General features: G+C 42.8%; 1 long non-coding RNA gene across 1 annotated transcript; it reads left to right on the top strand.

Annotated features, from left to right (window-relative positions):
- The first annotated feature begins 206 nt into the window (after window positions 1-206).
- On the top strand, window positions 207-9,075 carry LOC141728550 (uncharacterized). The gene is made up of 3 exons (XR_012579600.1): window positions 207-368; window positions 5,244-5,363; window positions 5,449-9,075. It is a non-coding gene; the product is annotated as an uncharacterized LOC141728550 (long non-coding RNA).
- Window positions 9,076-10,578: the final 1,503 nt, after the last annotated feature.

Genomic DNA, 10,578 nt, shown 5'->3' on the forward strand with positions numbered 1-10,578 from the left:
TGTGCCCCTGGGAAGTTCGCACCCTCTGCTCCAGCCAGGCCCCGGCTCATGCCGGTGGAGGAGTAGGAGGCAGACTGTGTTTCACAGCACCTTGCAGTGCCACAGCCCGCCTGGGCTCCCACAGCGGGGCCAGGTGCCCTGTCCCACTCTGCCTTTCGGTTCTCAAGACCCGGATGTGAAGTTGGCGAGGGGCAGGGCCCGCCTTGGGCGGTTCAAAGGGAGGCGGTCCGCAGGGGAGCCCCTTGGCTTTCCCCTGCACCGCAGCCATTGTGCGAGTGTCACAGGAGTATCCCTCTCATCTCCCAGATTGATGGCATCGTCTAGGACTGCCAGCATAGACAAGATAAACTAAAGGCTTCTGCAGACAGGTATGTAACTGTGGAGACAGCAGCGCTGCAGAAGAGGCCTCCGATCAGGGGAGGGTTTGTCCCACAGTCGACTCTCTGGCATGGCGGTCACCTTTGACATGACTTGCTGAATAGGAGTTTGTTTTCTAATTTCCATGGTTCAGCCACAGGCCATGCAAAGTAAATACAAGTAAACGGGCAATAGTGGGTTCAAAGGAACATAAGACAAGTATTTGCCCCCTTGGAAGACAGTTTGGGTAGTGTTCACATGTGAATCAGTCTGGTTTGAGTCTTTGAAGTGATTTTGTTTAAGAGTGGGGCAGAATACTGAAAACTGATGGGGTCAACAAAAGATTGCCTATCTTTTGGGGCATTCTCTGGAGGGGAACTGCTGGCATGCCAGTGCAGGGCTGCCAGTGATACTGCTATATAGATGCAAACTCCTGAATCATTTAATAAGAGAGGCAAGAGGCCTCTCCTGGCACCAGCACTGTGCCCGGACAGCCCAGGAAGGGGATGCTGTCAGGTCACTGCTTGCTGTCATGTTCTTGTCAGGCCTTTTTCCTTATGCTGACTGGCTTTGCAGGCACATCTCTGGACGTGGCAGTGCTGTGTCATCAGGTGTAGGTCAGATCAGTGGGTTTAAGTGACTTCAAGCTGTTCTTAATACTTAAAGAGATTCCCTCCCTGCCTGAATGCGCTGCTACAAGTTGTCAATCTCCCACACAATTCAGGATCAAAATAAACTTACCAGGCAGATACTGAGACTAGTGGTTTCGGAAGGTGTCCTTTTGCAGGTTGCTTGAGTTGCACAGGACAGCCTTGGCCAGCAGCTTATTCCAGGTCCACACAGCCCCCTGACTGGCTATCCTTTGAAGAAGGGCTCTTTTTCTTTATTTGTTTGCTGTTGCCCTGGTTTTACTATTATATACAACTTTCTTCCTCCTAGTGCACAGCATATCCCCTTCAGGGAGCTATCTGATAAGCAAAGTGTGTTGTGATTGATTTGGTCACTGAAATTAAGAGTGTGTTAAACCCATAGTAAAGTAAAGTAAAGACTATTAGTCAGAAGGAGTGACATGTTTGAGATGAGACAAAATGTGGGTCCCAAGAGGGACTGGTCTGTTATCATTCCACAAAAGATGTCACAGCACATGTTGAGCAACTTCAGTAAAGAGAACAAATAAACTCATTTCTAACTAGTTTGTCTATAGTAGTTCTTTATTTTCCTGTATTCAGCAGCAATAGCTAAGTGGAGACTGTGCATATAATTTCAGAGTTTTAAAGGGTTTCAATATCTCTTAGAATAAAATCAATTGCCTGAATATAATGAATCCTTGCTTTAAAATAGGAAAACTCTTCTGAAAAGCTGCAGGTGAGAAAAATTTCCATAGCTGTCCATCATTGTGCCTTGAAGGCTCATATGGACAAGTAGAGGCTGGTAAAGGTGAGGATGTGCTGATTTTGCGATGCAAGGAAACTCAGTGTGCAAATGAGCAGGCAAGTGCAGGCAATTTCATAGTGGAGCCCCTGAAATCTTGCTGAAAAAGCCTCAATGTAGCCATTCAGTTGTTCATAGTCAGCCTCACTACTGAAAAGCTGCTTCTGAGATGAGGGAAATGCACTTGGTTGATTTTGATTTTTTTTTCATTTGTCCATTTTGAAGATGAACATAAAGCTGGTGATGCCAATCCTGAAACCCAGATGCCATCTGAAATTGGGGTAGTGCCTGACTGCACCTGAAGAAACAGGGCAGGAGCTGGCATAGGCACATTTCTGTAGCTGCTGAGACCAGAGCCCTGATCTCTCCATGAATGAGCCTAACCTTCACTGTATGAGCAGAAAACCAGGTAGGGATAAGCCAGGGGGAGAAGTAAGAATCCATGTGTTTTAGCCCAGTGAAAGTACAGAGCTTTCTCCAAGAGTCTGCACTCTGCAAAACCCCCAGGAAGGCTGACTCTCAAGTCTGGCCTTAGCAGACCTGCTCACATATGCCCACACGTGCAGACACACCTGTACAGCACACACTCCTCCCCAGTGCTCCTCTCACTGCCCAGCAAGTGTGAGTGTGGGATAATGCACTGACAAAGGCAGCTGCAGCCAGAGGAAAAAGACAAACAGGAACAAACTAAGCCCCTTGTGCTGGCTTCTCAGCGGCCAGGGCACAGATGTGCTCTGTCTGCTGTCTCATCCTTTGTTAGCTCCATCTCCCACCCCTTTGAACCTCATTAATTGGTTACAGAAGAGAGGGCACCAATTATCACCCCAAGTGATAATCCAATTTCTTGGGAAAATAAAGTGCCTGTGTCTTTCTGCAGCAAAATTTGGAGCAACTATTGCTGGTTGGAAAAGTGAAAGAAGTGGAAAAAATTGCAAAAACATTCTCAAGACTTCTTCCCCTTCCTTGACCCACGGGATTGGTTTCCAGCCAGTCCTAACCCCTGCTCATAGTGCCCATCTTAGACAAGCTGCTGTGAAGCCCATCCCCTCTCCCAGCACAGAGCCCTGACATTCCTGACTGACATCAGAAAGGGCCCAGGAGAGGAAAACAATGGTGAGAGAGAGACCGAGCACGCAGACTTGGGGTAGAGGACAGCAGGAGAGGCCCTGCAGTTACTGCTGAGGTGAGCCTCTTGCCATGTGCTCATTCCTGCAGTGGTGTTTTGTCTCCAGCGACTGCAGACCCCCTCGAGGTGCCCAAAGCTGAGTTTACTGGGTGCAGACTATAAATGCTATAAATGGAATTTATTCTCCAACATGGACATGACCAATTTTAATTCAGAATGGTGAGGGAACTTATCCCATGGCTAATTGCATTGCCCACGGGCCCAGTCATTGAAGGTGCCCCTGGAAAAGCCTTTTCCCTTGCCTCTTCTCATAAAAAGAAGTACTGATGTGCTGTTATGCAAGATGCCATTTCAGATACCAGTGTTCTGGCACCAAATCAGGACATCAGACTGGTTTGTCTTATAAAGCAGTAATTTTTTTGCCTGCCTTTGGAAAGGTTTTTGCATGTCGTCATATGAGGATGCGGGAAAAAAAGCAAAGTGAAATGATTTATCCATTCCAAAACAGCTTTGCAGATACATTGCTGTGATGCTGCTGCACAGAAAAAAAAAAAAAGTCTGTATAAAGTCTCAGGCTTTCCCAGTTAAAGGAGTCCAGTTTCTAAGAGAGATGAGTGGCGCTTACTTATTTTGCTTTTTGCTTTCTCCAGAGGATGGAAAATTGTGAGGAGGGTGTAAGTTTGGTGGAAGCCGGGGTTGCAGGAGTGATGGGAGGGCACAAAGGGTTCATTGTTGGGCTAGCAATCTGTCATGGGAAGGACTGTCACAGGAGTCTCCAAGGGGCTGGCAATGAAACGCCATTGCTGAGCAGGGGAGGCTTTGCCTCACCTTGGGCTGCCCAGCTCCCCTCCCCAGGCCAGACCACCTGCCAGCTGCGCTGGGGCAGGTTGACCCAGAGCCCTAAATCACAGGCAGAGGCAGAGCAGCACACAGGGGGAGAGATTAGATTTATAACTATACAGTGTTTCTCTCTTTTGAAAATGAAATGGCATGTTTGAGAAAATAAAAGAGCATTGATGGGAGGGACTGAGCCCATGCACGGCCAGTTCAGCCTTCGGGGCTGATCGTACACTGCTTTAAGTACAGCATTAAGTCACTGTTGTGGAGGGGAAGAGCTACACCATGAAGGGCAATCTTGATTTCTGTGGGTCTCTGGTGAATTTTTTGTCCAGAAGATTCTGTCCTGACATGGTCACCTATGGAGCAGGGTGCCAGTTGTATCAGTGACCCCTCTGTCCCGTGCTACCCACGGCACAACATGGACAGGGATAACAGCTGGCATCCACCAACTCTCTGGCCCTTGGAGTGGCTTTCCCAGCTGCCTGTGGGGACACCAGCCCTTGGGCTTCATACATGAAGAGGCTGAGCCAGGTTTTGTGTCTGCAAAAACAGTGAAAGCTTTGAGGTTTTCATCAATACCTGTGCAACTGGCTTTTTGGTTGCTTGTAAAGAAGCATTTGGTAGTGATTTACTTTGGTAAAACACTCTTCATCCCTGGGATGGGAAATGGATATGTAGCCTAAAATGAAGGCAAGAAGGCCATGCTGAACCTTGGAGCCCTGCCTAAATGTTGGGGCCACTGTCAGTTGATGTAAAGCAGCAGGAGTTTGTGGAAGGCAATCCTGAAGTGACTGAATTACATCAGCTGAGGATCCAGGCTTTCGTGTCATTAAAGACATAGAAAAAAAAATGTGTTGTAAATGAAGGAAGCTTTGGCTAAAAAGTGCCAACTAGTTCGCTCTTTATTCTTTATCAGTGAAGTCTGCACACAATGAAAACATGGACAAGGGAAATTTGCACAGCATTTAACTTAGGTCAAAAAAACAAGTAATTTGTTAAGTGGCAAGGGCACCAACGCGTGCCATGTCACGCTGGATTTTCTTTAAAAATAAAAAAAAATAACAAAGTTAAACTTTCAGTCAACCTGAAAATATCTGCTTTTTATGGGGGCAGTGCGGAACGAATGGGACAGCAAATCTTTCTTTGGTCGCTCCTTTACAGAGACTGAAAAGCTCTATAGAGACAGTGGGAAAAGAAGGAAAAAGGAGGGGTTGTAGAGAGAGAGGGAAGGAGAAAAAAGAGGAAGAGAAGAGAAGAGAAGAGAAGAGAAGAGAAGAGAAGAGAAGAGAAGAGAAGAGAAGAGAAGAGAAGAGAAGAGAAGAGAAGAGAAGAAGAGTGGAAAGAAGGGAGGAAGAGTGGAAGGATACATTCTGAGGTTGTTAATAGAGTATTATGAAAGGTAGTTAGAAAATACACCAGACTGAGAAAACAAAGCCCTTGGACTTCCTGATGCATTTCTTGATGACTAGACAGGAATCTCTTCCTACAGGAAAAGACTCTGATCGGGAGATCAGATAGAAGACAAAACATGACATTTTCCCAGGAAGGAAAGCAGGAGCTGACTGGAGAGAGAAGAGGGAAACCCTGATGCCCATGAAGCAACATACAGGTATAAATTCAAGCTCTGAAGTGCCAGGAATTCTTCCTAATTATGCCAGTTTAGCTGATTGACTCCTGTTTGAAAAATATTACAGATGATCAACGAGTGAACTCTCAGAGGGATTGATGACTGGTCATTGCAAATGTGTTGTTTTATTGAACTCATCTGACGTCATATATAAGGTAGAACCATGAAAACATATACTCTTGCATTTTGCAGTTGTTTTTCCCCCTTCTGGTATCCCAGAGACATGAAAAAATTCTCTTCTCCTTTCAAATATGCATACCTTCATCTTTGTAATTAAAAATCTTGTTTCTGAGCTTTGAATTTCTTCAGTAGTTTTTCAGAATTTTTTAATTGAATCTTCCTCACTAACAACAGATTCACCCAGGAGAGATTTCTGTTTATTTACATTTTTAAATTCATTGTTCCCCTTCATTTCTGAATGCAAATTCAGAAAACTGAACAGCTCTTACTGCCTACCTATTGGAATGTGAAATCCCATTTTATCTGCACAGAATCATTGTACTTTAAGATAGCAAGGGTGTATCTCTGTTTCCATGTCTGCTTCCATCCTCATCATCTCTGTTTCTGTATAAAACATACATATGCATTTTTTCATATTTGTTTCATTATGAATTACTGTGCAAAATGAGGAAGTAAAACAACAGTGTGGTGTAGTCCTGTACTGCCTTCTTGTTCACCCCGTGGCACACACAGGAGCACACACACAGAACTGTGTAGGGAAGGCAGGAATGCAGGCAAGTTTTGACCTTCGGTGTCCGCACAATGAGCCGCGGACGATGCAGAAGGTTGGCTGCTTCTATACAGACCTGCTTTTGTGCTCTTGTCCAGGGCTTGATCCTTGGAGCCCTGTGTGCTCAGTAGATGCCAGAGAGATAGATGTGATCTGTTAGCCTCATCCAGTGCCGGCAGCTGAGCCATTTTCACACAGGCAGGCAGGTATGGCAAAGCCTGGGTAACAGATGAGAACCCATGGGGAGCTCTTGACTATGGAGAATGAAAAATCAAAAGAAACCATATTGGACACAGATACAAAAGGAGTTCCCTGTTCCTTTTCTATCCCTCCTCGTTTCTTTTCTCCTCTTCCTTACCAGGCTGTAATGAATGTGGAAAAACAGCTTCCCCCCTCAAAGTATTTGAGTATAGATTCCAGATGCTATTCTATGCAAATACTTCCACCCTTCCCTGCCCACAGCATCCTGAGTTAACCCTTCTGTCTAGCTTTTTGCTGCTTGTCACTTTCCATGCTGCAATAGGAAAGAAAAATATACTTGTAAGAAAACCCTTAATCATTATTCTCAAAGGAGAGATTTACACCCTAAGTAGTGTATTGGGGCTCAGCACAGCTGGAGGCACAAAGCAGCAGTTAACACATTTCTGGCACTGAAGTTAGTTTGATGTTTTAATCATGTAACATCTTGAAAAAAACAGGTTAATTCCTAATAGCATTAACATTGAGTTCTTTCTTGAAATCACTGTTTCTAGCCTGCCCAGAGTCGGACATTTGTCTCAATGAAAACAGACTGTAGAAGACTTTTAGCATAAATGCATGCAATTTAGAGGAAATTAAAAGAGCATACTTAAAACACAGGAACCCTAAGGATCTGTTCCTTGGACATCTGTAAGTCTTTTGTCTCCCACAGGCAGATTTGCTTCACACCAGCCATAATGCAAAATGTTAGGATATTAGGAATTAGGATACTCCTAGTTCTGCTGCTTGTGTATGAGCCTTATGGAAAACATTTCCATACCGAAAAAGAAAAGAGATGTGGAGAGCAACAGGAAAAGCTAATCTAACTGAATTACTTTTCTTCCAAAGGAAAAGAAAAACCTCTCATGAGATTTTATCTCCTGAGATTCTTCTACCATCTAAATTGCTTTTGTGGGCTTCCTCTCTATAATCCCTGAACTCATGGGCAGGTCTGTCTGGGTGCACACACTCCAGGATCACCCTAATAGCAGCAGTGAGGCTTTAGGGTTTTAGATCAGTAGGAACTGCAATTTGATTTAGTTCCTCCCTGAAGTTAAAAATAGTTCACTTACTTCTGTTTTGACAGATTGATGGTAAGATTTGAGAGATTATGGTAAGAGAGAGAGAGGTCTCAGGTGTAACTAGAGAAGGCTCAAACATTCAGACATTTATTGATAGAAAGACAGATACAGTCTCTTCCACAAAATAAATATGCTTTTTGTATGGCTCTCACACACTGTGCTTCCCAGCAGTAGCCCTCTGCATCTGGTCGTGTGGGAATGAGACACTTATGAGGATGTTTTGTTAGCATTTCATCAGGCTTCTCAGGGTTTCCTTAAGTTGCAGGACATATTCTGCTCCATTAAATATGCTCTATCTAATTTGCATTTGAGATCCTACATAGAGATGATGTGGACTATCTGCACTGATTTGCACTAGATGTCAAGACCACACAATACTTCTTTATGAACTTTATTTTGATCATACAAGTTAAAAGTGTCTTAAAATTTGGGGGGGTTACCTCTTTGGTTGAAACTTTTCCCTTTCCCTTGCCTTGCCCTGCCCCTTGCTTTGCCCCTTGCCTTTTGCCTCTGCCTTTCCCTTTCTTCTAAAACCCCATGCACTTGGGGCTGGAGTGGGTGGCTGTACTTTTGGCTTTGCCTCTGGCTGTGGTAATATGTGCCAGAGCTTGCTAGCATCTAAATTTCCTCTAGGAACTGTGTTTTAACAGAGAGGAGTTACTTCTCTGTGTACCATTTCTCATCTCAACTTTGAATGCTACACTGAGAGCTTATTATTTTACCAGGAAATCTGTGACTGTCATGCTAAATCTCCTGTAACAGTCTCCATAGGCTTTCCATACCTCCATTTGTTGTCCAGGCATCCTGCCTTGGGATATATAAGTCCTTCCAGGCTGCAGCTTCTTTCCCTTCAGAGACCCTCTGTAGTGTTATTTCTGTATGGTTTTGGGATTTATCTTATGATGGTTCTTGAACTTCTGAAAATCTGCTAAACTTCGAAGTTATTCAGCCCCTAATGACTGCCTTGATTACCCAGACTGGTAGGAAAGCTGTCCTTCCAACAAGCTTCACTGCGGAGGCTATCACAGCAAGATCTTTCCTGGGTGTGCTACTTTCTAGCAACAAACCTCAGATACTGACCTTGGAACTTGGCAGGTCACTAAATCACTAAAATTCATAATTAAAAGGTCACCCACCAGACTCAGTTGATGAACAAGGGGACCCCAAAATCACATGGCATGTGGACTCTGTGTTTCAGATGCTGCTACAGCAAAGATGGGTGAGTCGATAAGTAAAGTGGGATGTCAGAAAGATGAATGAAAAACACTGAAAATAGCCATGTGAGAAATTTTCTATTCTCTTTGGAAAGATGTGCAGTTTCATAATAAAAAACAGAGCTTGGCAGCTTTTCCAAACTGCATGAACTAGAGAGTCCCCAGCCTGAGAGTGGGCCAGTGCACAGATATTCAATGTGCCTAAAATACAGTGTTGTTCCACCGAAATAAAATCCATTGGCCATAAATTCAAAGTAGTACACATAAGAGGCAGGCTTTACTGGAAGTCTGTTTAAGGAAGAAGGTTGTTGAAATCTACTTTTCAAAGTGCTTCAGTTTTTAAGACTTAGCCATTCAAAGATACAAAAATATGCAGTATTTACCATATTTGAATGTGTCTACATCATAAAAGGTAACGGAGAGTTCCTTGATCTAATATAGTCAGATTTTTCATATGGCTTGACATAAAATGCTATGAAAGAACCTGAGAATTAGGAATCAAAAATACTGTGAGACAGGAAACAAAGAATAAATTTCATTTTTTCATTCAAGCTAATGATGGTGTCTCCCAAGGTTACACACATTATGTTTCATGTTGTAAAGCTACTTAGACAGTGTGGGGACTAAACAGCTCCCCAAAAAGTAACATATCTCACAAGATCTGATCAATTAAATTTGGAAAAAATCTGAGAAAAATAAATTCTGTCAATATTCTGTGTGAATGATTTGGAATTGTAATATACATCTTGCATTTGAAAATATTTTTTTTAAATAAAGATTTATCTTCTAATACTATATTGTTTTATATTATGCCTTATCAATAGGAAAAAAAATGTGAAATTGAAACACAGATTGTATAGATAAATTGTTTCAGGTAAGGCAAATTGTTCTTCTTCTTTCCTTTGTAGACAATTTCAAAATAAAAGCCCATGCATGATAATATATAGCATGTTGGCAAAAGAACTGTGGTGGCAAGAATTGAAAAGTTTATTAAAGGAAAAATATTATATATATTAGAAGAAAAATAACCATGTGTTACTACATCAAATAAACAATATTAAGGTGCAATGAAAAATGATAATATATAATTATATACAATACTATAATACTGAGACCAGTGTTGGATCCCATTTTTATAACAAAAGAGATCTCTAGTGAAACCTGCCTTAGAGAGAACCTGCCTCAGACAGATAGCATGACATGACTTTGAACAGTGGCTTTCATTTGAGGATTTGTGTATTAGAAACCCCTGGTGCTATTTTGCAAACTGCTGGGATGTGGCAGCTCTGATGGAGGGAAAAACTGGTTTATGAAGAAGCAAGATTGATTCTCTAAAGAAAAGCAAACCAGCCGATAGAACAGGATGTTACCAATTTGTTCAGACACTAGGATGCTTGCCCATGTGACCCAGCATTCTGATCCTCACTTGTTCTCTGGAGCCATCTCAGACCAGCTCTGCCAGTGCTGCCATCCTGATGGCTTTGATAAGTGTTAAGTGCACTCCAAAACAAAATGCAGCACTGGTAGACTTAAAACACGAGGTTGGTTTACTTAAATATTTTACTATTGTCAGCTCATTTTTTTTCCCTTTCCTGTCTATAATTTTTCTGCAGAATTATTTGATTATATATTGTTGCATCAATCTTTATATATCAAGTACAGGAAATGTCTCCCTTCATGATCTGGTGGCTGAAAAGAGCTGCAACTTCATGTTGGATTCACCTGCTGAGCAAATTCCCTTTCTAAATCTGCACAACAGCAGCAACAAAAAGGTCTTGGAACTCCTCAGCATAGGAGGCAGTTTAATTACAGGCTTGGGATTAATTATAAGTAAGAAAAAAAAATTAAATGTTCTATTTAGGAAACAGGAGGCCTCCCTTTGTGCTTCACAGGAGTGTTTAGAAAGGCTTCTGATTAAACACCCAAACAAGGAG

Source organism: Zonotrichia albicollis, chromosome 3 (assembly GCF_047830755.1).
Source record: "Zonotrichia albicollis isolate bZonAlb1 chromosome 3, bZonAlb1.hap1, whole genome shotgun sequence".
NCBI classification, from domain to species: Eukaryota; Metazoa; Chordata; class Aves; order Passeriformes; family Passerellidae; genus Zonotrichia; species Zonotrichia albicollis.